Genomic DNA, 25,801 nt, shown 5'->3' with positions numbered 1-25,801 from the left:
ATAATCTGACGCATCAGGTTTATGTACAATGCCGACACGTGGTGTTCGGTCACGCCCCACTTCATATCTGTTATATAAACATGATACAAGTAAGTCTTCATATCATAAAAAGGAACAATCCACTACATCCCCCCCCCCTTTGATGGAATATAAGATGTATTTACCAATTCTGTTATCGAAGTGTAACTGCTATTTTTTCCAAACCTAGTCCTATGAATTTACATTTGTCAAGCACATGGTTTTTGGTTACTCATTTAGAAAGGACATATATCAATATTCACTTACATGTTTTTGTTCACGTAAACCATAATAATTTCTAGTTCCGGGAGAAAAGTTCATGAAACAAAAAATTACATACACAATTTGTCATATCTTCAAGTTAGACTTGTCCAGTGATTGAATTCAATCATCCCAAAACACATCCGAAGAAGTGTTATTTAATATGTAAGTGGTACACATTTGGTCTTGTTCAAAACGACCTTTTACAATTTTTATACAAAGATGTGTGTGTTTGTGTGTGTGTTTGTGTGTGTGTTTAGATCTTTAATGTCGTATTAACGATTTTTCAGTCATATCAGCTCTTGTGGCAGTTTATAGTGTGGTACTTTATAGTGATGTCTAGCACTGGAGCATCAAGCCGCAGACATGTAGTATGTCTCACCTAGTCACATTATCCTGACACAAGGCCGACCAATCATAACACTGACCTTCTAATGCTGTGCGCATCTGTTAGTGCCATTTTTATAAGTCTTTGGTATGACTCGGCCGGATTTCAAACCCGCGACCTCCCGCATCGGAGACTGTTGCTCCAACCACTTGGCCACCGGAGCGGTCTTTTACACAAATATAACAAAATAATAATATTTACATATTTCAACAAAGGACTTTAATTCGGTTCTTGACATTATTTTGAAAAACTTCTTTCTTCTTTTTCCATCGACTATATTGTTACATATATCAAATTTGTACTGCGTACATACATTTTGTCCATTATTGGGGGTAAGGGTTTAGACCTACTTGTCTAATGTTATTTTTTAAATATGTTTACTTTCATTTTAATTCAATAGCTAGGTATTTCCTTGAAAATTCTAATGACTACCCAATTTGTGTCTAATTTGCAAATTATAAATAAGCTGCTAACTGATATTTGAATGTAAGGTCTAGCCTTATTTAACAAAATTTAGAATATTCTAGAATTGTGAAATATGAATCACAAAATTCATTTTATGCATGCAACCATTTAGTTCAGAATTATTTCTCTGCTCTATTATTGTACGACCTCAAGACATTTTAACCTTTCTCCAGAGCTGTCTATCATGACTCTAAACATGCAGATATAGCACTTTCAAGCAATACAGTGAGAATTTTAACGGAAATTCAACATTCGGGATATCATTGATAAAATCAGTGATTCAAGTGCAACATTCAGTATCTCTTTGGCCATTTCATTTGTCTTCGTTGGCTTTAAAATAACCGTACAATTTAAGAAGCTGTAGTAATGATTATCTTCTTTCCTGGCCTGTTATTATTACTTCTAGATGAATTGTCAAATATCAAATGTCCATCTAATTTATTTATTCCATTAAATGTGAAGGATTATGTCACATTCCTACATTTCTATTCATCGCTGATTACTAATCTGGCGTTATAACCTAAAATTCCAATTCTATTCGTTTACCATTTGTCTCATTATATTCGTTTAACAATTAACCTTTTGTTTTCATCGCTGTTTGAACAGAAATTATGCAAACGTGCATGTTTGGTGAGATTCAAAAATCTATTTTCATTTTATTGAGGCTAGAATTCGACACGATACAACGTGATTATATAGATTTGGTAACACAGGTGTTCAAAAGCAACGTGAGCTTTAGTTATATCAGTTTGAAAAATAAAGTTGTTTTTGTCAGTAATATTTAATATCACCATTCATTTTATATAATTAGAATATCTGTTACAAATTTTAATAAATTTAGTTTATGAAACTCAAACTAACCTTAAATAAGGAATATGGGTAGTATGCTTTCTTCTTTACTGAGTATAGCTTTGTGTACATAATGTATTAGTCTAGTAGCTATTTATCCCTTTTTACCAGTATGCCTGTTTGCTTACCAATATGCCTGTATACATATTACATTGATCCTATAGCACAGAGATATCGTATTTTTGCTCTAAATATAAAAAGTAAAGATATAACATAATTGCGGGTAGCCATTCATACATTACATCATATGGGCTGAACACCATAGTAGTGTGTGAATTAAAGATATGTGTGCTTGAAATTCGCGTTTATAATTTAAGAATGATATTGTTTAAAGTTAATATTTCATTTTTGTTCTGATGACGTTAACATTAACGCCCGATATATCACTTAAGCAAAAAGAATAATGCTTGTTTCATTTCATAACTTTGTTAGTTATGACCTTAAGAGAATAAGTTTAAAAGAAATTGCCGTGATGCCAAAATATGTTGTTTGTGGTTATAACGTGACGCAGCAAGCATTTTGTTAAACAAAAGTTTGTAATGTGAATGGATGTGGGTTAGTTTAAAAATAATAAAAGAAATCCAACAACAACACGTATTTGGTAGTGGACATCGACTGAAGGTGCCACATAATTACTTTTTTATGTTGCATTCCGGTAGGGCTTTCTTTTCAAAAAGAAAGTTGTTGACCAGGTAAGGTGTAAATTACATGCATGCTACTAAAGATGATATTTCATTCTCGACAGCTCTTAAACTGTTTGTAGCACATATCCGATCGATCCTTGGTACTACCCTGTAACGACCGTTCTATATAAAATGTATGCGTTCCTGCTTTATATCTTGCTAGTAAAATTTCAAAGCAGACGAACTGCATGAGGTGGGGCGGGGAGGCAAACAGAGGAGGAAGCAAACACTCCAAAGCAGAAATTCTCAAGACAAAAGTCAATCTTTCGATGTTCCGGTGCATTTAGAAAGATTGTTATTTGCTTCGCTTCAAAATCCCTTTCGTCACACTTACTGCACCGTGCAGCATACTTTTTCATGTTTGTTTCCTATAGCATTCTCCCCTAACAAAAATAATCTCTCAATGATCAGGTGCATTTGAATCATGTGTTGCTTGCTATATAATTTGTAACTTATATATCGAGAGGAGTATCGACTGAGTTTGTGTATATAGCTGAATAGCCAATTCTGTGTGTCTTGCATTCTCGTGTAAGTCAGTTCCTTTATATTTCCAAAACTTGGGAGGTAGGTGTATGTTATGACCTTCACCAATATGCCCTTTTTGGAACTGATAATTCTCTAGTTACCCATTTACGTCCGAGGTCATGATGTCGTGTATCGGCTCATGACTATAATTGTGAAAATAACATGTTTACAAGACGTGTGCTGATAAAATGGGAGGATAACGTACATATGATACACTGTGTCAACAATCACTAGGAAATGAAAGTTATATTGGCTTTTATTCTACTGGGTCTAGTTGGTGACTATGTAAAATATAAAAATTCTTTATTGTACCGTAGGAAAAGTTGTAAAACTTCATGTCACGTGCTCTCGCCATCTTAGATTCGGACGTATTATGGCCAAGTATTATCGAAATTTTGTATTTATTTTAAACATGAAAGTGAAACTGAGTTTCCTAGCCCTAAAGTCAACAGTTTTATCTGAGGCACCTCTATATCTTTGAAAGTGTGAAACAGAAGTCGTAAAGATTATTACAGTTCAATTATAATTCTAACTCGATAACCTAATATATTCTAGATGCATGTCTCCAAACATGCAGCTTAGGTCACATATCTTGATCTAAAATAATACAAGGTCAGGTTTCTTTGATGTGGAGTAATCTATGAGACATTGGAAAGTGATTCTGTAGAAGACTACCGAAGCAACGAACTGTCGACATCAAGTGTCAAAGATGGGGCCTCAGAGAAGCACGTTAAGAATTTAATTGTTTTTAGGGCATGTACAAGGTGGATAGAACAACTCATACCACCTCCTTCTGAGGTCTCATGCATAAAGGAATAAAGTATTTGTTAATGCTGGAGAAACCAAAGAACCCGGGTACCAATGATACAGCATTGGATAATTCAATACGATTAAATGATGCAGAACCTGATCCTAACCCGGGACCAAAGAAAAAAAGCAAAGCAATGGTTTTACCGCTAACCCAGGTGCAAACATAACAAATCACAACATTTTTCATTCTGCTGTCTCTCTGTCTACCACCATAACAACATATAACTCTTTCACTAACAAATGTTAAGGACAAAGATGCAAGAGTACATTTTCATTTTATATATTTCAACATCATTGAATTATGTCATTTTTCAGCCCTGACATTGACACATGAGCCATGCATATACAATCAAGATTGTGCTGCACACTAACAAAATCGTTCTAGTGTTTGCATTGACTTTAGGTACCACTGCTTTCACCTTCAGGGTAAGTTTGTTTAAATATCCTGGTCTTTATGACAGCGAATATAAACGTACGTCTTTCGAAAAATGGCCCGATAATTAAGATCGTTTGTCTATTAAATTACATGACAATGTATGCATGCGTAATTACCCTTAAAGTCTTTATTTACGTCCCTAATAGTAAGATAGCTAATACAATAGATAATACACACATTATATATATATATATATATATATATATATATATATATATATATATATATATATATATATATATATATATATACTGTATATGTACTTTGTTTATATCACATACAAATACATGCCCTTTGAACGGAGTTAAGATTTACTACAGGGAGTTGTGTATTTACAGATAGAATGAACCCTTACATCCCCGAGTGTATCCGCTACAATATATAGTTATATGCCTTTCGTTTCTATTAACAATCACCTTTGCACATTGATAAGTTAATGTTTTCTTTTTTAGTTTCTATTTTTTTAACATTGATTAAATCAATATAATACACACTTATTATTTAAACATAAAAGATGTTGTTAATCGTAAAATCCTACAAACACTTTGTTAGCTGCGCCATTATGAATGATAAGCCATTCACCAACCGACTCATGCAAATTAATGTGGAATAGAAGTTAAGAGAACCAACAAGAGGTAATAAAAATATTTAAAAATATTTACAGTTGATCTAAGTCATTATTCCTATTTAGAAACAATACCACTAACCATAAACACACATTCTCTCTCTCTCTCTCTCTCTCTCTCTCTCTCTCTGGTCGATTTTACTTTAAAACTCTCTCTCTTTCTCTGTCTCTCTCATCCTTTGGTCGGTTTGACTTAACTGTTACCGTCATTCATAAGTCCAGAGATATCTTGAGATGACACAAACGAAAATCGTCATTTCATAGATTTTGGACAGTATCTTGCTACGCTGGTCCAGAGAGAGAGAGAGAGAGAGAGAGAGAGAGAGAGAGAGAGAGAAACAGAGAGGGGGGTGTATGCATAGTTAATTTAAATTGTTTGTCTGTAGATTTTTGTAACAATATTTCTTTTCATTTTATTGTAAGGTAACATTCTTTGCTGGATTTGACCTTGAGTTGCAGTTCTTTCTGACCTGAATGACTCTTTAAAAAACAAATACAAAAACAAAGCATTAAATACATCCGTGAGGGGAGGGGGAAACATATATCAAAAATGATTGTGATGAAAATGTGTACCATATTAAATTCTTTAGAAAACGAGGATTAGTAATACTCCTTGTCGTTATTTTCATACGTCACAAATGATTAATGTGTTGAAATTCCTCATTGGTCTAAATCCAACAGCACACGGTTGCAAGAATGTACCAATAGTATTGGCATATCAAATTGCTTTATACCAACACTTTAAATATGTTATTTTCAATAAATGTGGTATACAAGCACATTAATATTTTAGAATTCATCAATATTATGTTTAGATACAGCTCGGCAAACAGGCTACACCGCTGATGACACCTGTACATGCTCATATGGTTCCCAAGGGCATTGTGACCATAATGACATCTGTCATTGCCGCCATTTTTTAATTAAATGTTTACCATCTCCATTTTAACGTTGGTAAGTACGTGTGAGTTCATGTATGTGATGGGTGCGAAAAGCCCAAAATTACAACAAAGTCAACTATCTGAAACGGAGCACGTTTTGCACAGTATTTTTAATACATCGTTCAGTCTTATTTTTTGTAATTTTGTACATGAATCGGAAGAAAACAACTATAATATGTTTCTAAATTTACCAACCATTTTAATATTTCCGAAGGTACATTAAAGGAATCGGACTATGTGATATGTTTTCATGCATTGAAACCCCTTTATGATTTCTGAGAAACGTTTTATTTTCTTTCTATTTAGAGATTAAGTAACATAAATGACAGTTGTCCGACACTCCATTGTAAAACATTTGCATGCATAAGGCAAATAAAGGTTACCTTTGAATGGATATCACTTTGTAAAATTAAAACAAAGAACTATCTTCTGGATTTCGGGATATCAGTTGAATCCAGTCGGATACCATTTCGATGCAAAACACAAGATCGTCCATATCACTTCGTAAAATTAAAACAAAGAACTATCTTCTGGATTTCGGGATATCAGTTGAATGCAGTCGGATACCTTTTCGATGCAAAACACAAGATCGTCACGATCACTTTAGAAACTACAGAAGTCTACGTCTCAAGAAACTGTGCATGACAGTACAATAGGGTTAGTTCTTCGTATGTATGTATGTATGTATGTATGTATGTATGTACGTATGCATGTATGTATGTATGTATGTATGGATGGATGCATGTATGCATGTATGTATACATGTATGTATGCATGTGTGTGTGCATGTATGTATGTATGTACTTACATATGTATGTATGCATGTATGTATGCATGTATGTATGTATGTATGTATGTATGTATGTATGTATGTATGTGTGTGTGGATGTGTGTCGCACCATGTTGTACTCCACCATATCAGAGTATACAAAGATCAAATTAAATCCTTTGTTCAGTTCTACAGGGTAACGAAAACACATCGCAAAATTCAAGTTGTTGTTGATGGCTAGTATGAGTGGAACCTTGATCATTTTGAAGTCTCCACCCACAATGTAATGTACAACGTTTTGGCATCCGAAAATTTCATAAATAGGCGACGAGCCACTTTATGTTACTCGATGGTGACACTTCATTTCGTTTTGTCCAAGGCTTTGCCAAACATCGCATTAAAATTGGAAGCAAACGTGTCCACCAGATATTGTCAGCAAAACTAATAGCCTGCAGGACTTTTCAACATATAGATGTGCCGTGGAGTATCGGGGGACACTTGTCGTTTCATACAGGCATCTACAGTTTCAATTTAATTCAAGTATTCTTGCACCTGATCGTTCAGAACTTCGACCTCAAAAGTGTTTTGATTTTAAGTGATGTTTTTGATTTGTGTATGGTGAATATTTTCGACTAAAGCCTCTTCCCAATGGGCTTCGTGATCCAATAGGATGGCCTGAGGTAATTTGGCCGTGAAACAGCACAAGGTATTGTGGGGAAACAAATCCATGCAACAGTCACTAGGTCAAGTTAAGTACAATTCTTTATTCATAATTCCAGAGTTCTGCTTTCCAAGGAGTCACTCGAGGTCAGAGGAGTGTCTAAAAGAGGATTGTTATTGTTTTGGCGGTGGCTGTCGGGATGGTGACTGACCGTGGTCGCAAGAAGTTGTTACCGTTAGAGTATTTCAGGAAGGATTGGGGAGATGGTATCAGATGCAACTGCTCTGTGAAATGGTCCACAATTGTTTGTCTCCTTGTTGCAAATTCAAATTGGCAATCGTAGCACCGATGACACAATGCATCACAAAGATTTGGCAGAAAAATACCACTTGTATTTTAGGCACACATTCTCCACACCACACCCACAAGGGTTGATTTAGTAGATCTTGCAACACGGAGAAAGAGTGATCACTGTCGTTGTTGAAAATATGATGAAGGGCATAATAGTCATTTATTTTTATGGTCGATGACTTGCGAAGCTTCGATCCAAGAGTCAAAACTGGCAAGATATCCGTTCCAACGTACTTTGACTTATTTGACACGTCATTTTCACACTTTACGGGTTCTTTAATCGAGAATGCTTTCGATGTCGTACACTACGTCTTCTTTTGTGGTCACTCGTTGTTACTTGGACAAGTAGAACGTTCCTTTTAACACTTCCCGGTTAATGTCTTCAATTTATAGACGGCAGGATGACGGACACACACTCTTCCAGTGACAAGAAACAATTCGAGGGTGCAGTTGGTTAAGTAACCTTTGTCGAAAATGCGTTCGGTTTTCCCAATGCGCACCCAATCTCCCGTCGCCAACACTCCACCTTTCATGGGGACACCACAATCTGGGACGTACCAAACAGCGCTCAAAGACGACCACTTTATTGTCGGGATACACTTATTCGGGGGTCATCCGATGCTCCAATCGTAAGATTGGTTGTACGCTTTGACCACGTGCGGTGAGACCTCGATTTACTTGAGAGTGTGTTGGTGAGTTCTTTCAATGTGCGTTGAAAACGTTCCACGATGCTGGTTTTGGTTTCTGGATTATCGGTGGTGAAAAAATGAATGTCTCGTTTCTATAATTTTTTTGGAAAGCTTTGTTTAGAAATTCAGTGCCTTTGTCCGTTTGCCATCGACAAGGTGAAGACCACTTTGTTTAAACACATTTTTAGGGCTCGCACTAAGTAAACGCTCGATTTGGAAGTCCATGGCACAACCCATTCAAATCAGGAAAAGACGTCTATGACATAAAACAAATATTTGTAGCCACGATTATATGTGGCCAAATGAGAGACATCGACTAAATCGGCTTGTCATTGATGATCGATGCCGTCCACTCGGGTGCGATGTCTGGAAAATTTTCGTCGAATGGGTTTGTGTAAGGTGTCTTGGCTTCTTCTTGTAACCATTTTTGCACTTGAGGTAAAAGGTACTCTCTCTCTTCAATAAGTCACCGACTCGTCAGGGATGTTACCCTGGCTGGGATGAGGTGGTGATTTGGAAACAGTTTTATGTGTCCGACGTGCCAGGGGAATAGAAGTCGAGGGTCGTGGTGGTGGTGGTTTTGGTAATGGGATGGCTTTTGTTCTGCTTTCTTTTTTTCACTGCTGGTTTCCTTTCTTTCTTTTTCATTTCTGTCGAAAGAGGAGTGGACATCATCTTTTTAACCCAAGCTTTGAATTCTTCTCGTTGAGGTGTGGGGGCAGGGGTCAACAAAGACGCTGCAGTCTTAATAGGGATCGGAGCCGCTGACGGTGTTTGAAAGACTTCTCGTGCCTCTTCTTCCTCAGGCATCCGTGGGGTTGTCTAAGTCACTGGGGGGTGGGGTGATTACGGACTTTTCATCAGGGTCTTAACGTTTTTCAGAGTTGTCCGAGCTATTTCGTCTAAAACTTTCTGTTGAAAGAGTTGAAAGTCGTTGCAACACTTAGCCGTACCATTGCGATGTTTCCATTTATGGGATTCATCAACGATTTCAGTTCGTGTTGTGACTGATTCATTTCAGTCAAATGAGGATTAGGAGGTAAATGCGGCGTGCGTTGTTCTTAAAACGATGGCATTCCGTCCAACGTTTGTAAGGCACGAAAGTCAGTTTTAGTCCTTCCATCAGATTACAAAGGACACATCTGAGACCTATTGACACCAGAGGTCCCTTTTATCTTTTTGATCCTTTTTTATCTTTGACCTATCCTTTGTGAAACATCTCCGGTCATGAGTCAGATAATCAGTGGAGGCAGTGTGGCTTTCAGCACGGATTCTAACAACAGGTTCACAAATACCCAGCGTTGCACCAACATCTTTTTCTTTTCACGGATGGTATTTTCTTTTGGATCATTTGGCGAAGAATATGTCGATGCTTATCTAAGGATTCTTTCTGATAGTGAGAAAAAGGTATCGTTCCTTTAAAGACATTCAAGCAACATTCACACACGGTGTCGACGACGTCCTTGGAGGCGGTTTAAATGATTTGTTTTCGAATGATTGGATGGGCTTTGGACACGACTGACAACACGTCCCAATGTCTGGCTAAGCGAGGAGGAAGTTCTTTCCTTTTCCTTCCTTTGAAGGCAGAACAGGGATGGCTTTTGGGGGTGGCATCTTTATTTGTTCCGGAGCACACATGTTACTTGACCTTTATTAGACAATATATTACAATGGCGCTCTTCATCGATTTTATTCACCATGGAGTTGACAAAACCGGTAAATAATATTAATCGGGAATAATTCCCAAACACGAATTATTAAAAGCAAATTTTAAGTAAATTATGTTTCTCAGAAAACAATTACCCAATCACATTACCGAAACAATCGTTCCAACCACCACGCCATGCGAGTATCCTCTTTAGTATCTCGCTGAGCTAAAAACTAGACACCATGCAGTTCCAAGGGGAGGTAAGGGTAAATAGTTATTCTTTTTGGCTATTAATATATACAGAGAGAGGCGATTTTCGTCTTTTAGTAGGCCTCGATTCGCGAGGTAGGCTAATACTCCTAATGTAATGTGATTCGGTAAGTATTTTCGGAGAAACATAATTTATTTAAAAGTTGCTTTCACAGCGCAGTAAAAGAATGTAATGAACTCGCTCAAAACCAACAGCTGATAAAAATCTGTCGATGAAAATATTTTCAAAGTTCAGAAGCTGATACTCTGGAATTTATTTTTCTGATCATTTTCCAGCACACTTCTCACATTAACAATATAAGCCTTTTCAGATCATGATTTTGCGTGCCAGTTCTCTAATAATGTGAACCTATACTAGATTAACTTTATTAGCTATAATAACCCTATTTGTGTTTTTGTTGAGCCACGTAAACTCTGAATGAAATTCCAAATGATACAATTGTCATCGCCATATTGCATGCATTGTTTACTACCGACAGAGACTGATCCTTTCACTTTGGCAAGAAGGATATTTTCTTTCAAACTAGTCCAAGTATCATCTGGCTTAGCAGACCTAACCGACCATATATGAAGCCTTACCTGTAGTAAATGAATTCGAGACCCTATATGCAGCCCTACATGTACGATACTAATTGGAAAATAAACAACTTTGAGAATTAACACTAACATTCAGTCTGCCTAAAGTGGGCACGAAGTAGCAGTGTTGACAAAATTTACCTGGTACACACCAGTTTGCACTGCTAGTCAAATGACTAGCCAAATCTTGCAGCCACCGTGTCCATAGCATAAAGACTCAAATACTCAACAATGACAACATAAACCCATTTGCAATGGGGTTGTACAATAGTATTGCCACAATATTTATAAATACACAACAACGCCGACATAAATTGTATTATAGTCATTATGATAACAAGAAGCAGAAACATGTCGTTGTAACCTGGTAATCGCCCTATCCGTGACGAAGAAAACCTGTCAACGCAGGTTTTGTTTGTATCACATGCCTCATATCTCCTCTGGCATAACGGATAAATACATGGCTCAAAATTAGCCATAGTCCTCTAATCTAGGTGTTTATGATTCCAATAATTTCATGTCTAATAAAGTTTCAGTTCTTGCCAGTAAGCATTTGTGACCAGGACTAGTAAAGCTTAACCACGACTACTATATTTCTCAATCTGCCATCCCTTCTGACTAAAAAAGACACTTATATTCAACTCTACAATATAGGCGTGATGTATGGCACGAAGTATGTACTCGTACCACTAGTAATGCAAAATGGAGAGCAACAGGTCAAAATGTTTTTGATATAAGTTCATCTCACTCGCATCGAATTAAACTCGTAATGAACCTATACTTGCTATATATGAGAAGATAACTCTTCTTACTGATTTCATTCAGGTTGGGTGCAGTGTAAGATGGTTCAAGTTGGCAAGGCATGGTAGCAACCTGCCATCTGCAGACACATTACTGTTATTGCGAACTACAACTTTTCGAGAGAATATACCCTCTGTCAAACCCTAATAGAAATATAAAAATATATATAAATGGGTGGGAAAGGTCATTGAAAACTCACGCTGCTTTTCAACCAAATGTATGTCTTTTTGTTCGGGGGAGGGGACCTCTATCTAATTTATTTTTATCAACTAAACGGATACAATATGTTCTTTATTTTCCCTATTAATTAGAGTAAGAACGTATTTCTTCAAAACACTTATTTGGTGTCAGAAACTTTAAATGCCCCCGTCTCGACAACAAATGTCTGGAGAGCACTGAGACACAAGTTTACTTGCCTTGTCTTGTTTATTTGTCAGAAAAGCACTCCTCTTTTCCTTGCCATGAATGGCTTAATGCAGAGAGATCGGTGACAGATTCAATAACAGTCAATAGAGCTTGATAGCCAAATTTAATCAATCATTGATTCTATCAAGCTATATAGAAATTATTAGCAGATGATGTAAACAGATGTAGGAACAGGAAAAAAATGTTTTGCTAATGTTCGAACACCTACAGAAATTAATAGATCACAATTACTTCAAGTCAGCAAAAAGGACATTAAAATATGGAGAACATTGATCTGTTTGGATCCGAAACCTATGGAAGTGAGAACTTGTTTAAATAAAAGCTGATGTAAACCTGTGCTTGTTTGTGTTTTCCACAATGGTCATTTGGTATTTGAAAGTCAGTATTCCTTGTTTAAAATTTCAATAAGGAATATTGTCACTCTAAAGGTCCACTGTCATCCTCAGCGCTTCCCGAATTTACAATGAATTTCCGATGGGTGACACCATGCATGATATAACTCTCTAACATGCATTATTTATGTAGTGAATAATGTAAAGCATCTTTGCAAACTTTTTCCTAGATGAGAATTGGTAATCTCAAATTGCCAGTAGATGTTCAGTTCCGCGCGTTGAATTTGTGTACATTTTAGCGTTGAAAAGGTGACTCGCAGACTGATGACATGATGTATTAGAATTTATTTCGTTTGCAATTACAACCTGTATACTTTTGTAAATAATAATCTCTAATATTTACAGTTGTACTAGTGTGTAACTTTGAATCAGTTATCAGTGTACTATCCACCCATCAGCAGTACCTTTTTTCTGATTAACTTGATCAGCTAGTATTCGGTTTCAAATATATTGCCATGAAAAACATCGCTCTTTATGTCTTTCAAAATTTAAGTATGAATGCCAACAAAATTACTTTTGGCGTTCTTTAGATCAGTACAACTTCCACCCGAAGGAACGTGTTATTTTGACTCTTCAAAGTACGTTTGTTTTCTTTATTTATATCTTGAACAATGTTGTGTATGACATTAATAGGAGTTGTCAAAATATGAATATCCCAATTTTAGGTAATATCGAAATCATCTAATAAACCTGAAGTCTATAAAGAGAATTACCAGTCCAAACAGTTGAACTGATGCAAGCAAGCGTACAATAGGGTATACAGAAAAGTAAAATGTTATTTTAGCATTATCGTTTAAATCTCTGTTGTTATTTCCTTGGACAAATAGTATTCTGAAAACAATCGGAATGCAGAATGTCTAGCTTTGTGTTAATCTTGATTTTAAAGTGACGTTATTTATCATTGACAAGGTCTTAAATCACAGTGTTCTATTTATGTCGTAGTTTGTGTTTTAAGTAGTATACATTTATCATACCTCGTACAGATTTCGGGTAGTTTTGTTGGTTCATAAGAGTAGGCGAATCTTCAGGTTTACTTCCATTTAAATAGATTATGTAGTGTATGGAGTAAAACGGCATCTTTCTCATTATCAGCCAATAAGATTTATTTAAATAGTACACTAGTCATAATGATGTCCTTACATGTTTCTAGCATTTACCTCTGATAGCTTACAGGATTTTTGGCTTTTATCGGCTAAAAATGACATCAACCCACTAACATGGAAACTTAAGTGTAGTACACGACATGCAGTATGCATGTATATTTTGTAATTATTAGATGACGAGAAATTTGTAATAATAAAACGATTTGCATGACAGTACTACCTTAAAGATGTATAAACCTCTTGTATTCATACGAACTTCCGTTCACTGCCGCTGAATGAAATATGAGTGTAAATCATTATCTTTCTGATCCTGCAGTGGGATAATTACAATGAAAATCTGGTAAGCTACATTTTCACCGCTTTAAGCACGATGGATGTACAAATATTATAAAAACTAAAAGCAAAACTATTCCAGAACAGATCCGTTGTTCAATAAAAGTTCTCACTAAGATACAAATTCGAACTGTGCGGAGTAAGCGTAAGCCTGACTACTACATTAACCAACAATTATATTGAACTAAAACCTGGAACCCATACTGCAAACAATATTTATGTCGAAATCGAATGTCTCTCAGTCCTGTAACATTTAATCATCCTCTTATAAACTGCGGATAAAACAACTAGGTAATTTAGCTATATATAAAATATTAATAATACACACTATTGTCAATAAATGTAAATTACCGACTGTTTTGTTTCAACATCGCTTATTAACAATCACTAGAGCGCATGCTAGCAAGCAGTATTTCCGTATTCAGGTATATACACATTATGAAGAATATTTTAAATAGCAGATGACGAGTATTTGCAGAATTCACTAGTTCAGAACCGTTCCAAACAAAGTGGTTAAACTCATTGTGGATCTTTACAACTGCTTTTTTAAGTTTGAAATTGAGAATTTGTGGCAAGAAAATTTTAATTTAAATCTCCCGATTTGTCATCTCCGGGTTGTACATTATATTGTACATTATATATATATATATATATATATATATATATATATATATATATATGTGTGTGTGTGTGTGTGTGTGTGTGTGTGTGTGTGTGTACGCAGACATCTAACCAAGCGTTTGATTTGATCATCCCGTATACCCGGTGTCGCGAAAGATCGTAACTTCTTGACCGCTGGTAGTGTCAGCCTTAAATTCATTAGTAACAAAATTATTTCTTTCTCTGCTCAGTAACAATACAATATGGACTACATTACCGAAACTGTGCTGTAAATCCTGTACCTTTCTTGAAGAGCTGTTTGTTGGTAACAAGATATATATATATAGCTCATGCAACTTTATGGGATAAGACGGCTCCAGTCTACAGGCGCTTAGGTTCTAATAATTTATAAACCACTTGCTATAAGTGTTTGATCAATATCGTAGTACTAATTTATCCTATGACAGTTCTCTCAATTATAGATTTAAGTTTTTTAAAACTCCGCAGCCATATATTTTTTTTTGGGGGGGGTCATCCCATTACAGTGACCTGGTGTGCTTCTTGCATTGATCATACTACTACTACCGCTACTAAAATTAATTATGATCAGGAATATTTTCTGTCATTTTATTTGTTTCAAAAAAGGCTAAATTATTTCTATCACAAACCCCCATTAATCATATACCTCCAAAACCTTAGTCTCCTACCTGCCATAATGATGTGTAAGTAAGTTGTTCATTGCCAATCGTCCTGGAGCGGAGAGACCCAAATAAGTCCGTTTCAAGGCACAGTGAAAACATTTCTGCTGTACGAGCAGCATTTTCTTAAGCGTCGACATTTTGCTCATCAAGGTCGGTCACTATGGATGAAATTCTTGAACTCTTCAATTAATATGAGCTATCTGCGGTTATCGTAATCTTGATTAACTTTCTTAGCTGAACACCACCTATCAAATATAAGTGTTATTTTTCCTTTAAAATCCGACATGGGTCTGTCCTTTATACAGTTTCTTAAACTTTTGTCGACGTGCCTCAGGTACCAACTCTTAACCATTCAAAATACATTCCTTAACCACATCAAAGTTAGTATGTATTGTTCCTATAGTGAAGTGTAGACTTTACGAGCTTTTTGCCAGGAATTACACTTTTTAAGAATAAAGTCTAATATTATATTGGAAATTTCAAATTTCTCTCAATCTCTCTCTCAATATATATTTGTATTTGTATTTGTATTTTTCTCTTCTCTCTCCATTTCTCATTCTGCAGTTGTAGTTCTCTTTTCTCTTTCCGACTTTAGATTTCCATCACTTCATTTGTGTTGAAGATTTCTTCCCTCAATTTCCATCTTTATTTTGCTTCAAGTATTTTTATTTCATATCAGAGCCAGACAGAGACTTATTAATAAATAACAAAGCACGTTACCAAAAACTTTCTTTCCACCAGATATAATGGACCATAATAATGTTTCTTGCTTCGTTAAAGAAGTCTTTGCTTCGAAAAGATCACCTTGTCTGGCAAGGAGAACCATTTTGTCCTTTTCCATGACATCAAACCCTTTCTGGGTAGGATTTAAAATAATGTTCTCCACCTTAGATAACATTGTGAAATCTTCTTTGTCTGAATAAAGATTTCTCAAATACTTGAATTTCAAAACCAGAGACTAAACATAGAAAACCTAAAGTACGTTAATTTAAATTTCAAATACAAATTGAAGTTTTCTGAAATATTTTAAAGCAATTCGCATCACGATCAAAGAGCATTTTGTAATTCCAATGAATAGTTTAAATAAACAAATCCTCTAAAATATTTACAGAAAACAACTAAAACGGATTCCTCTAAAGACTAACATTAAGACAGGAATGAGCAAGTTGAAGTAAATCACATTTATATGTAAAGCTAAGACACAATACAGAGCCAGAATGAGGGCCATTACCAAGTCAAATTCGTAAATAACTAGCTTCTGAAACATTTATAATTTCTCAAAACGAACCTATACATTGAACTCAACATCTATAAGCATTTTTACTTCCAATTAAAACTGATCTTAATGTATAATCTAAAATCATAGACAAATATAATTTACGTAATTGGATGTTTACAAAATAAGAAGACACTAGGTAGCTAGACCCAATATCTACTCTCAAATTATGGACAATGGTCCATTCCACAATACAAATTAAATATACATAGGATGCAATAAGGGACAAAGGCAAACACTCAATACAAACTAAATGTACATAATAATAGACCAATTACAACTTGCGGGGGGGGGGGGGGGGACCGGTGGCCGAGTCGTCTAATCCGCTCGCCTTTCCAGATCGCCGACATCTCTCCTGTGTCTGAGTATGCTAGAGTCTCTAGCTCTGAGAACGTGGGTATGCGAGAAAGCTTGTCAGTGTCTTCCCATAGGCTGATGGTTCTTCCCGGGATTTTTACGCGATGTCCCTTGACCCGAAAAAACTGGTCGCCATATATCGTGCGCTACAAGATGGCATTAAGCAATAACAACTAAGGCGACATGTATATATGGCAGGTGTGTTAAAATCTGCACCAAATCTACTACTTAACTGTTAATCTGAGTTTCAGCTGACGACCATTATAAAAGTTTCGTTACCATGGACGTATTTGCTTAATCCATTTAAATATGGCGGTGCAGACATATTTTGTTTTCGTTTAATCAGATTTCATAATTTTTGTTTGGAGTTGGAATTTAAATATTTTAGACACAATTTTTTGTGCAAGCGCATTTTGGTGTGCCAATTACCATAACATCATATCAATGGTCTTTAATTAATTGCAATGTGGTTTATCTCTCACTTAACTAAATCTTCAAATCCATCTGCCCACTTCTCTTTAACGTACTTAACTACTTCAATATCCATCTTCTCATTTGTCTTCTAATAGACACAAAGAATATAGACACACAATAACAAACCGATACGCATTACGGTGCCGATTCAAAGAAAAGACAAAACAAGCAAAACTATAAAAATTTGCAACAAACAGATATTGAAAAATAATACCTTCTTAAACGCCAAAGAAAAAACATAAACAATAATTACTTAACGAAAAAAAGTGCAAAGATAAAGCTGTTACATCCTTTGAACTAATTAAATGATTGGCAAATAAGTAATAGCTCCAAACATATGTTGTATACGTCGTATTCCCTGATAAAATCCACGACATTCTCTGGTAGATCATCACAGTAAAGTTTCGTCATTGAGTTCTCATTACATTACTTGTGTATCAAAGGTTCGAAGTAGATACACTCTACAATAATGAGTTTGACTGACAGTAGACGCTTGAATGATATGCACTCATAGTCGTGGTTCACTCTTCAGGAAGTATACGCAAGTCAGGTATGTGTATGAATGAGTCAGGCGTGTGTCACATTATTAATCTCATGTATGCGGTTTATGTACCAGAGAAGCCACTCCACTGGTGGGTGTAATGTTTTAATATTTGTATAGGAAGAACAAACTAATTAGTGTTATATTCTGTTTGGAAACCGGTTGCTCGAATCAGCTTTCATGGCTTTATCTCAACTGTAATCACACTTATAGAAAATACAGGTTGTCTTATCATACACAGCAACTATATTTTCTAAACGGACGAGCCTTTTAACTGATGATTTTCCTAGTTTAACCTACGTATTTTCCTCTATTACATATCAGGGTCTCTGATATATGGAATATTTGTCTGAATGCTACACCATTCTTTTTTACTTTAAAAACCGAACTGAAACATTATTCTTTGAATCGTCTGATGTTAGATGTTTGTGGGCACTACATCCTTGTGGCAGATTAATTAGAATAATTAATCTGCCACAAACAGCTTTATTCTTGATTGGTTTTTCAGCAGCATTATATCATATTATTATTTTCTCTTCGGTCATCAAAGTTCACTATCTACTACTTTAAAGAAACTGCGATTTGCAGAGACTAAAGGTAGATGGGGCAAGATTTAATGCCAGGGAGAAATCTGATAAGAGAAACAATGCCATTATCGTCGTTCATGAAGACTTCAGATTTCATGACAAGAGCTGAGATTTGACATGTGTTTAAGACCAAACAGGAATCAGATTACGGGCGCTTTAGTCATGAAGTGTTCCAAATTTCATTTGAAATTAGCACTGATGTAACATTCTCTTTTTTTGGTACGATAAATACTGATTTTGCTTTAACACAACTCCTAAATATTTTAGCTAAATAACTTGTAAATACATTCTGATATTTCTGTTATCAAACATTTGCTTTACATGACATAATGTGCGATGTTATGATATTTTACGGCATGCATTGCATATAAACAAATTATTACATGGGTATATTTGCATAAATAACATAGTAGCTTTGTTAGAAATGTCACGGCACAAGACTTCACTTTGTATCATTTCAATCGTCGATCAGGTATAACTAGTGGGTGATGTGCAATGAAAACTACATCGTCAGTCCATTCGCGTTCAATTTGTCAACCACTGAATAGTACTGACACGAATATAATCAGACTTTTTATTGATAAGTAGTACTTAGGTTTTTATTTTTATTTTGATACAACAGTTGACGTACAGCTAACGCATGAGACCGACGGGTCGCCTCAGATCAATAAGTCAAGGTGTACATCAAATATAAATTGTTCTGCGATCTCTCCTATGTAAAGCAATTGTGATCTTTAATAAAGTCACTCAAGCCATATTGGTAAATTAATGTGAATCAACACCTATCAGGTTGTTGCCACCGACAATTAATCAACCAGATACCAAGTAACTGAATTCTTGATTGGTTTTCAAAAGTATTGTATCCCATGATTGGCCTATCATGTCGAAGAAATGGAAACTGAATGTTTTTTCTTACTGTCCTGTGTGACTATCGAACCACGATCGGTCAATTAAGAGACCGACGATTAATCACCTATGCTAATATTGATACCGCAGGTACATAGAAGAACAGTGACAGTTTAGAATAACGTTATATATCATCAACTGCGGCCTCAAAAATTCAATATATCTTTAAGGTTCCTGCTGTTACAAATGCAATGATAAAGTAACTCAAATAAGTACGGAATATATATATATATATATATATATATATATATATATATATATATATATATATACCCTTAATGTTCAGTTTGATGAGATGAATGATTATGCTTTGTCCTTCACCAATATGCATGTATTGGAACTGACAAACCTCTACGAAAAGGTATACGAAAATCCTGAGTTTAAGACAGAGGTCATAACATGTGACATTTAGTATCACGACTACGATTGGGAAAATAACAGATGTGATCGAGATATCTGTCTATAAAATCCACGCCAGTGTACAGACGATGTATTGTGTCGGAAATCACTGCAAAATGAAAATCATAGTGGCTGTTGTTCTTCTTGGTCTGGTTGGTGAGTATTTAAAAGATATTACTTGCTTATTAGTTGTATGGTACATGTCTCAAATAGTACTTTTATAGCTCAGGAACTGGAACAATCTATCCCAGCATTATTAAAACGTTTTTAAATGTGAGTTCCAGCTGAGTCTCCAAGAATTCCAGTCAAATGTGTTACTTACGTAATCTATGTATTTTAAAGTATGCAATAAAGGTTACTAAAATCGTGAAAGTTCTATAATGGTTCTACCTTAATAAATTTATTTACCTCATTTAATACGGTTCAAAATTTGAGATGAAGCCCCATTATTGCGAGTAGAGAGAATGTTGGGCTATATATATTTTTGTGAAACAAAACAGGGAGCTTCATTAATAAACGGTAGGAGACTATTTACTCTGCGAACTGTGGATATCAGATATCAGGCCGAAACGAACCAAAAGCAAATATATGAACTTTCTTTTATGTGTACGATTTGTACTACTTTGAGCAACACATGCCACCCGTTCAGAGATCTCGTTCATATGTATGAGGTAACTTTCCAGACGGAGGACGTCAAAGACACTAAAAAAAGATCAACGATATGTCTCTAGCTATTTCATACTCCTGAATATGCCCTCCCACAAGAATACCAAGCGATTGTTTACCACTGTACGAAAGCTGTCAAATGTACCAAATTAAATTATTTTCCAGCCTAATTCAACTCTCAATACGACCATTCTTAAAGAACAAAGATGTTAGAGTGGCTTAACATATGTTTGTTTGTTTATTTCTTTAACTACATACTCAGTTATGTCATTTCTCAGCCCTGACAATGGCACAGGATCAATGCTCCAACAACGCAGAGTGCGATGCACACTGTCATCCGCATTCAGGCCATTGTGTTAATGGAGTTTGCCACTGCGATCACCAGGGTAAGTTTATTTATACACCCTATCCTTTATTACAACAACATGTTCTAGTCTGAAGGTTCAATGAAATATAGTTTTAAAATAAATGCAGGTAGAACTATCTATATTTTTGTCCTGGCATTCATCAGTGATAGAAACGGATTCAATGAAATATTCTCTACAAACACATGTCTAGACGAATAATAAGATATACGTTATTGATATACGTAAAGAAGAACACGCAGAACGTTAGCGTTGGTTTTAAATTGTTGAAACACTTAATTACGTTTTGCTTCAGCTCGACAGGCAGCTTGCGAGGGGCACACATGCGCATGTCCAGATGGAACCCAAGGGCATTGTGACCATAATGGCGTCTGTCACTGTCACAGTTAAATATTTATTTTCACTTTGGTAAGTAGAAGTTATTGTATTTGCCTAGCTGGATGGAATGACTCAGAACTTTGACATTATTTCAGCAAAGTCCATTGTCTGCAAAAAAACGTGCCTGACATAATTTAAAAAATTGTATCTCTTCATTTTCTTCAACTTGTGCACGAGAAACAATTGCATTGAAACTGGACGAAAACATATATATTGGGGGGGGGGGGACTTCAAGCCATACCGTAATATAATTTAACTGTTAAAGTAACAAACGACCATATATCGGGGAGTACAAACGATGCATAAATGTCTGAAATTATTGCTTCCACGACCTTTGTTTTCGCCATGATATTGTTCATTTAAAGTGCTGCAATTAGTTGTTGTTACTGGTGTAGACTCAGCAATAAGTTCACTTTCACACTAAATCATTGGCTCAATTGTAGCATACGTTACAATAACTTATGGTTTAAATCTACTTTTTCAGCCAATGTATCAGCCATTGTCTCTTGCAATATTTTATTCACCATTTCAGGTAATATTTGACTCATTCTTTTAGTTACATATCCGACTCTAGTCTGACCATTTATATTCAAATCATTATTTCTAATGGATACTTCCATGATGTCTAGGAATTATTACTAGATATAGGGTGAATTGGCGTCAGTGGTACAAAAAGACAGCAATCCAAATGGGTCATTACATCAGATAGCATTCAATCAAATATTAATTTATCATGCTTCTCATAAGTTTTTTCTAACCAAATTGTATAAATTAAAGCATAGTAGGTTGAGTGAATTTGTATTCGGCCGATAAACCATCCCCTCACCTGTGAAGATATTGATTGGTGGTTTAGGGATTGATATTACCTATTCATTAAAACCTGCAAAAGTCTGCATTAAATTTTGGCTGTACACATCGGTGTACATTTTATACACTTACCGATATTCCTCGGGCGGGGGAACTTCCATCAGCTGAAGGGTTCTTTTGGTAATATGTTCATTATATTTCCGGAGCAAATCCTACGTTTGGTGACTTGTAAATCCACGTAGAATAGCACGACTATCTGTAAAATGGCCATTTTGAATTTCGCGCTCGATATGGATGTTACCAAGATGTTACCAATTATGTGCCTAAATTGTGCGCAGGTTTATTCCGGAAAGCTTTGCGTGCAGCAAACGTGAAGATTTTAATGAACCGGCGATATCAGGCCCACTTATCATCCATCAGTATCAACACAAATCGGGGTGGTAGGGGGGTTATCGGACTAAATTGGTATTTCTGTTACCTATACTACTTAGGATCAGTAGCGCTTATTTATTTTTTCAGTACTGTGGACATTCATGGCGACACAAACGAGAGAAAAAGTATGACTCTGCCCAACACATTGTGAATACATACATTGTACGGAATTTAATTGCTCTTGAATAAAAACAATCATATACATTTCAAGTCATTTTATTATTTCAGGTCTAGGCATTGTATTTTCTATATTCAAAATCGTACACGTCATTTACTAACAATATAAAAAGGTGGAAATAAAATTAGTAAATATGGAAATTGTCGGCATGTCTAAAAGTGAAAAACAGACGTATTCTGCATCTTGTAGTTCAGAATTTCTAAACAAATCCTTGATTTGGACCACTGTGTGCGTCTGCATGTCTTGACGGCCACCCTCGATCACTGTTAATAGCATTCAGCTCTGTCAGGGAAATGCAAACAAAAAGCTGCCGGCTTATCCCCAATTAGATCGTTTGGGGACAGATATAAAACGGTCATGTGCTGTATAATTCAAAACAAAGTTTTTGTGTCAGAATAAAGAACAGAAGAAAACACAAATGTTATTTAATTCTATACCAAATATAATATACTACACTTTTAATGTAAAATAAATTATTTCAAATTTACTTATGTAATGGCCAAAATATAGTTAGTTCTCTTTGTCCAATAATGCAATTTAATTATATTTAATACCTGTGCAAAATTAGTTATTTCCCTAAATTTAGACAATCCGTTTAAAATTCTTTTTAAGTTTCAGATATAATGGTTTTATGTATAATAAGATGTTCGTCCCTGAACAATAATTTCATGGTTTATATTTTCTCCTCAATGCCCTATAAAATAGAAAAATATACCAAAACTTATATTCATTTGAGACAGACCTTAAAATTGTACCTGTTGCATAATCTCGCGTTCCTTGGAAACCATACTGATTGTCAATTAGCTTTTCGTACATGTAATCCCAGTTACATAACCCTTCGTTCAGTATATTGGTACGAATCTTTGCCGGTGTAATGCCCCTATATTTATCAACTTCATCAGTACAACCTTAGTATGAATAGGTACTATATTTTTATTCCATGAATCTTGGTATTGACCACTTTGGAAAATAACATTTAAACCTTTACAAGACAATAAACAAAAGCATCAGTAAAGTTAGCAAATATTATGTAGGGTTTACATTCGAGTCCTGATAATTGATTTTATTTTCAATGTCTTGCCAATGTCCTAGCATCATTGTTATTGCATCTGGTGAGATATCTATATCAATGTCTCTATGGATTACTTTACTATCCACCTAGATTGGCTTATCATCTTCAGGCCAGAAGACCATTAGCGCGTAAATCACTAGACAGTTATCTTTTTATTGACTGTATTAATCTCTCTCCAATCGCCTCTGGAGTTTGATTTAGAGGTATTGATTAATTTGATATGCTTCTTCTTCGCAATCATTTAAGATTTACTATACTATAGTCCATTCATAACATTCTTTAGGTTTTATTCCGAAGATGCTCGTGTCATTTAGCACTAAACTCAATGTGAGCTTCGTGACAAATTTCACGAAATTTTACTTTTACTTTTTGTTTTGATGACAATGTGTAGCTACATTCTTGAGAAACAAGTGAAGCACACATTAAAAAATATATTATACACAGTGTCAGCAATATAATTTGACGCATCAGGTTTATCTACACTGCCGACACATGATATTCGGCCACGTCCCACTTATATCTGTTATATAAACATGATACAAGTAAGTCTTCATATCCTACAAAGGAACAATCCACTACATTCACCTCCCACTGACGGAATATAAGATGTATTCATCAATTCTGGCAACATTTTCCAACCAAGTCATATGACTTTACTTTTGTCTAGCATATGTCTTTGGTTACTCAGTTAGAAAGGATAAATATAAATATTCGGTTACATGATTTTGTTCAAGTATATCATTAAAATTTCTAGTCATAACAGAAAGCACGTAAATAAATACCTCATTTATTATGTCTCAAGATAGATTTGTCCTGTGATTGAAACATTTATTTGTGAAAGTGGAAGACATTTGGTCCTGTTCAAAACGAACTTTTGCATGTTTGATACAAAAATGTGTGCGTTTTGTGTGTGGTGTTTCTTTTGTATTATTATTTTTATTTATTTTTTATTTTTAACGTAGCTTTAACGATTTTTCAATCATATCGGCTCTTGTGGCAGTTTATAGTGTGGCAATTTATAGTGATTTCTAGCACTGGAGCATCGTGCCGCAGACATGTAGTATGATGTCTCACCCAGTCACAGTATCCTGACACTAGGCCGACCAGTCTTAACACTAACCTAGTAATGCTACGCCTCTTGCGAGGCAGCTGTAAGTACCATTTATAAAAATATTTGTTATGACTCAGCCGGAGTTCTAACCCGCGACCTCCCGCATCCCAGGCGGACGCTGTAACCACTAGTTCACCTTAGCGGTCTTTTACACAAACCTAACAATAATAAGATTTCCATATTTCAACAAAGGACACTTGACCATAGAAGAATGATTTGTAATAAATCGAAATCATCCACTCCTCTTTATCGAAGAGTCATTAGGAAGTAAGCGATCACTCAGAATATAAATGCCAATAAATAGACGAAATTTAAAATTCCTGCTGGCATAAGTTTCTTTTTGATCAATTTGTATTTAAGATGGAATTAAAATCGTATTCTCTGTGATGCCTACTCAGGTTTTATGGAGGTGACGGTCAGTGGAAAACCTTTCTGTTATTAGCCATACTCGATGTTCTTTTATTCGTTACTTGACATTATTTTGAAAAACTTCTTTCCTCTTTTTCCATCAACTATATTGCTATATTTAATTTGTATTGCGTACATGCCCATTGTCCATAACTGGGGGTAAGGGTTTGGGTCTACCTGACTAATGTTATTTTTAAAATATGTTTACTTTCATTTTAATTCAATTGTTAGGTATTTCCTTGGAAATTCTAATGACTACCCAGTTTGTGTCTAATTTGCAAGTTAAAAATAAGCTGCTTACTGATTTTTGAATGTAAGGTCTAGAATGGTGAAATATGAATCACAAAATTCATTTTATGCATGCAAACATTTAATTCAGAATTATTTCTCTGCTCTATTATTTTACGACCTCAAGACATTTTTACCTTTCTCCAGATCTGTCTATCATGACTCTAAACATGCAGATATAGCACTTTCAAGCAATACAGTGAGCATTTCAACGGAAATTCAACATTCGGGATAT

General features: G+C 35.3%; 1 long non-coding RNA gene across 1 annotated transcript; it reads left to right on the top strand.

Annotated features, from left to right (window-relative positions):
• Positions 1–19,873: 19,873 nt before the first annotated feature.
• On the top strand, positions 19,874–22,713 carry LOC149778334 (uncharacterized). Its single transcript, XR_016415329.1, has 4 exons — positions 19,874–20,017; positions 20,806–20,913; positions 21,188–21,300; positions 22,597–22,713. It is a non-coding gene; the product is annotated as an uncharacterized LOC149778334 (long non-coding RNA).
• The last annotated feature ends 3,088 nt before the right edge of the window (positions 22,714–25,801 follow it).

This window comes from Sinohyriopsis cumingii, chromosome 17 (assembly GCF_028554795.1).
Source record: "Sinohyriopsis cumingii isolate HCF-2022 chromosome 17, ASM2855479v2, whole genome shotgun sequence".
Lineage (NCBI taxonomy): Eukaryota > Metazoa > Mollusca > Bivalvia > Unionida > Unionidae > Sinohyriopsis > Sinohyriopsis cumingii.
The sequence above is the reverse complement of the archived record's forward strand: the minus strand, read 5'-3'. Positions and strand labels throughout refer to the sequence as shown.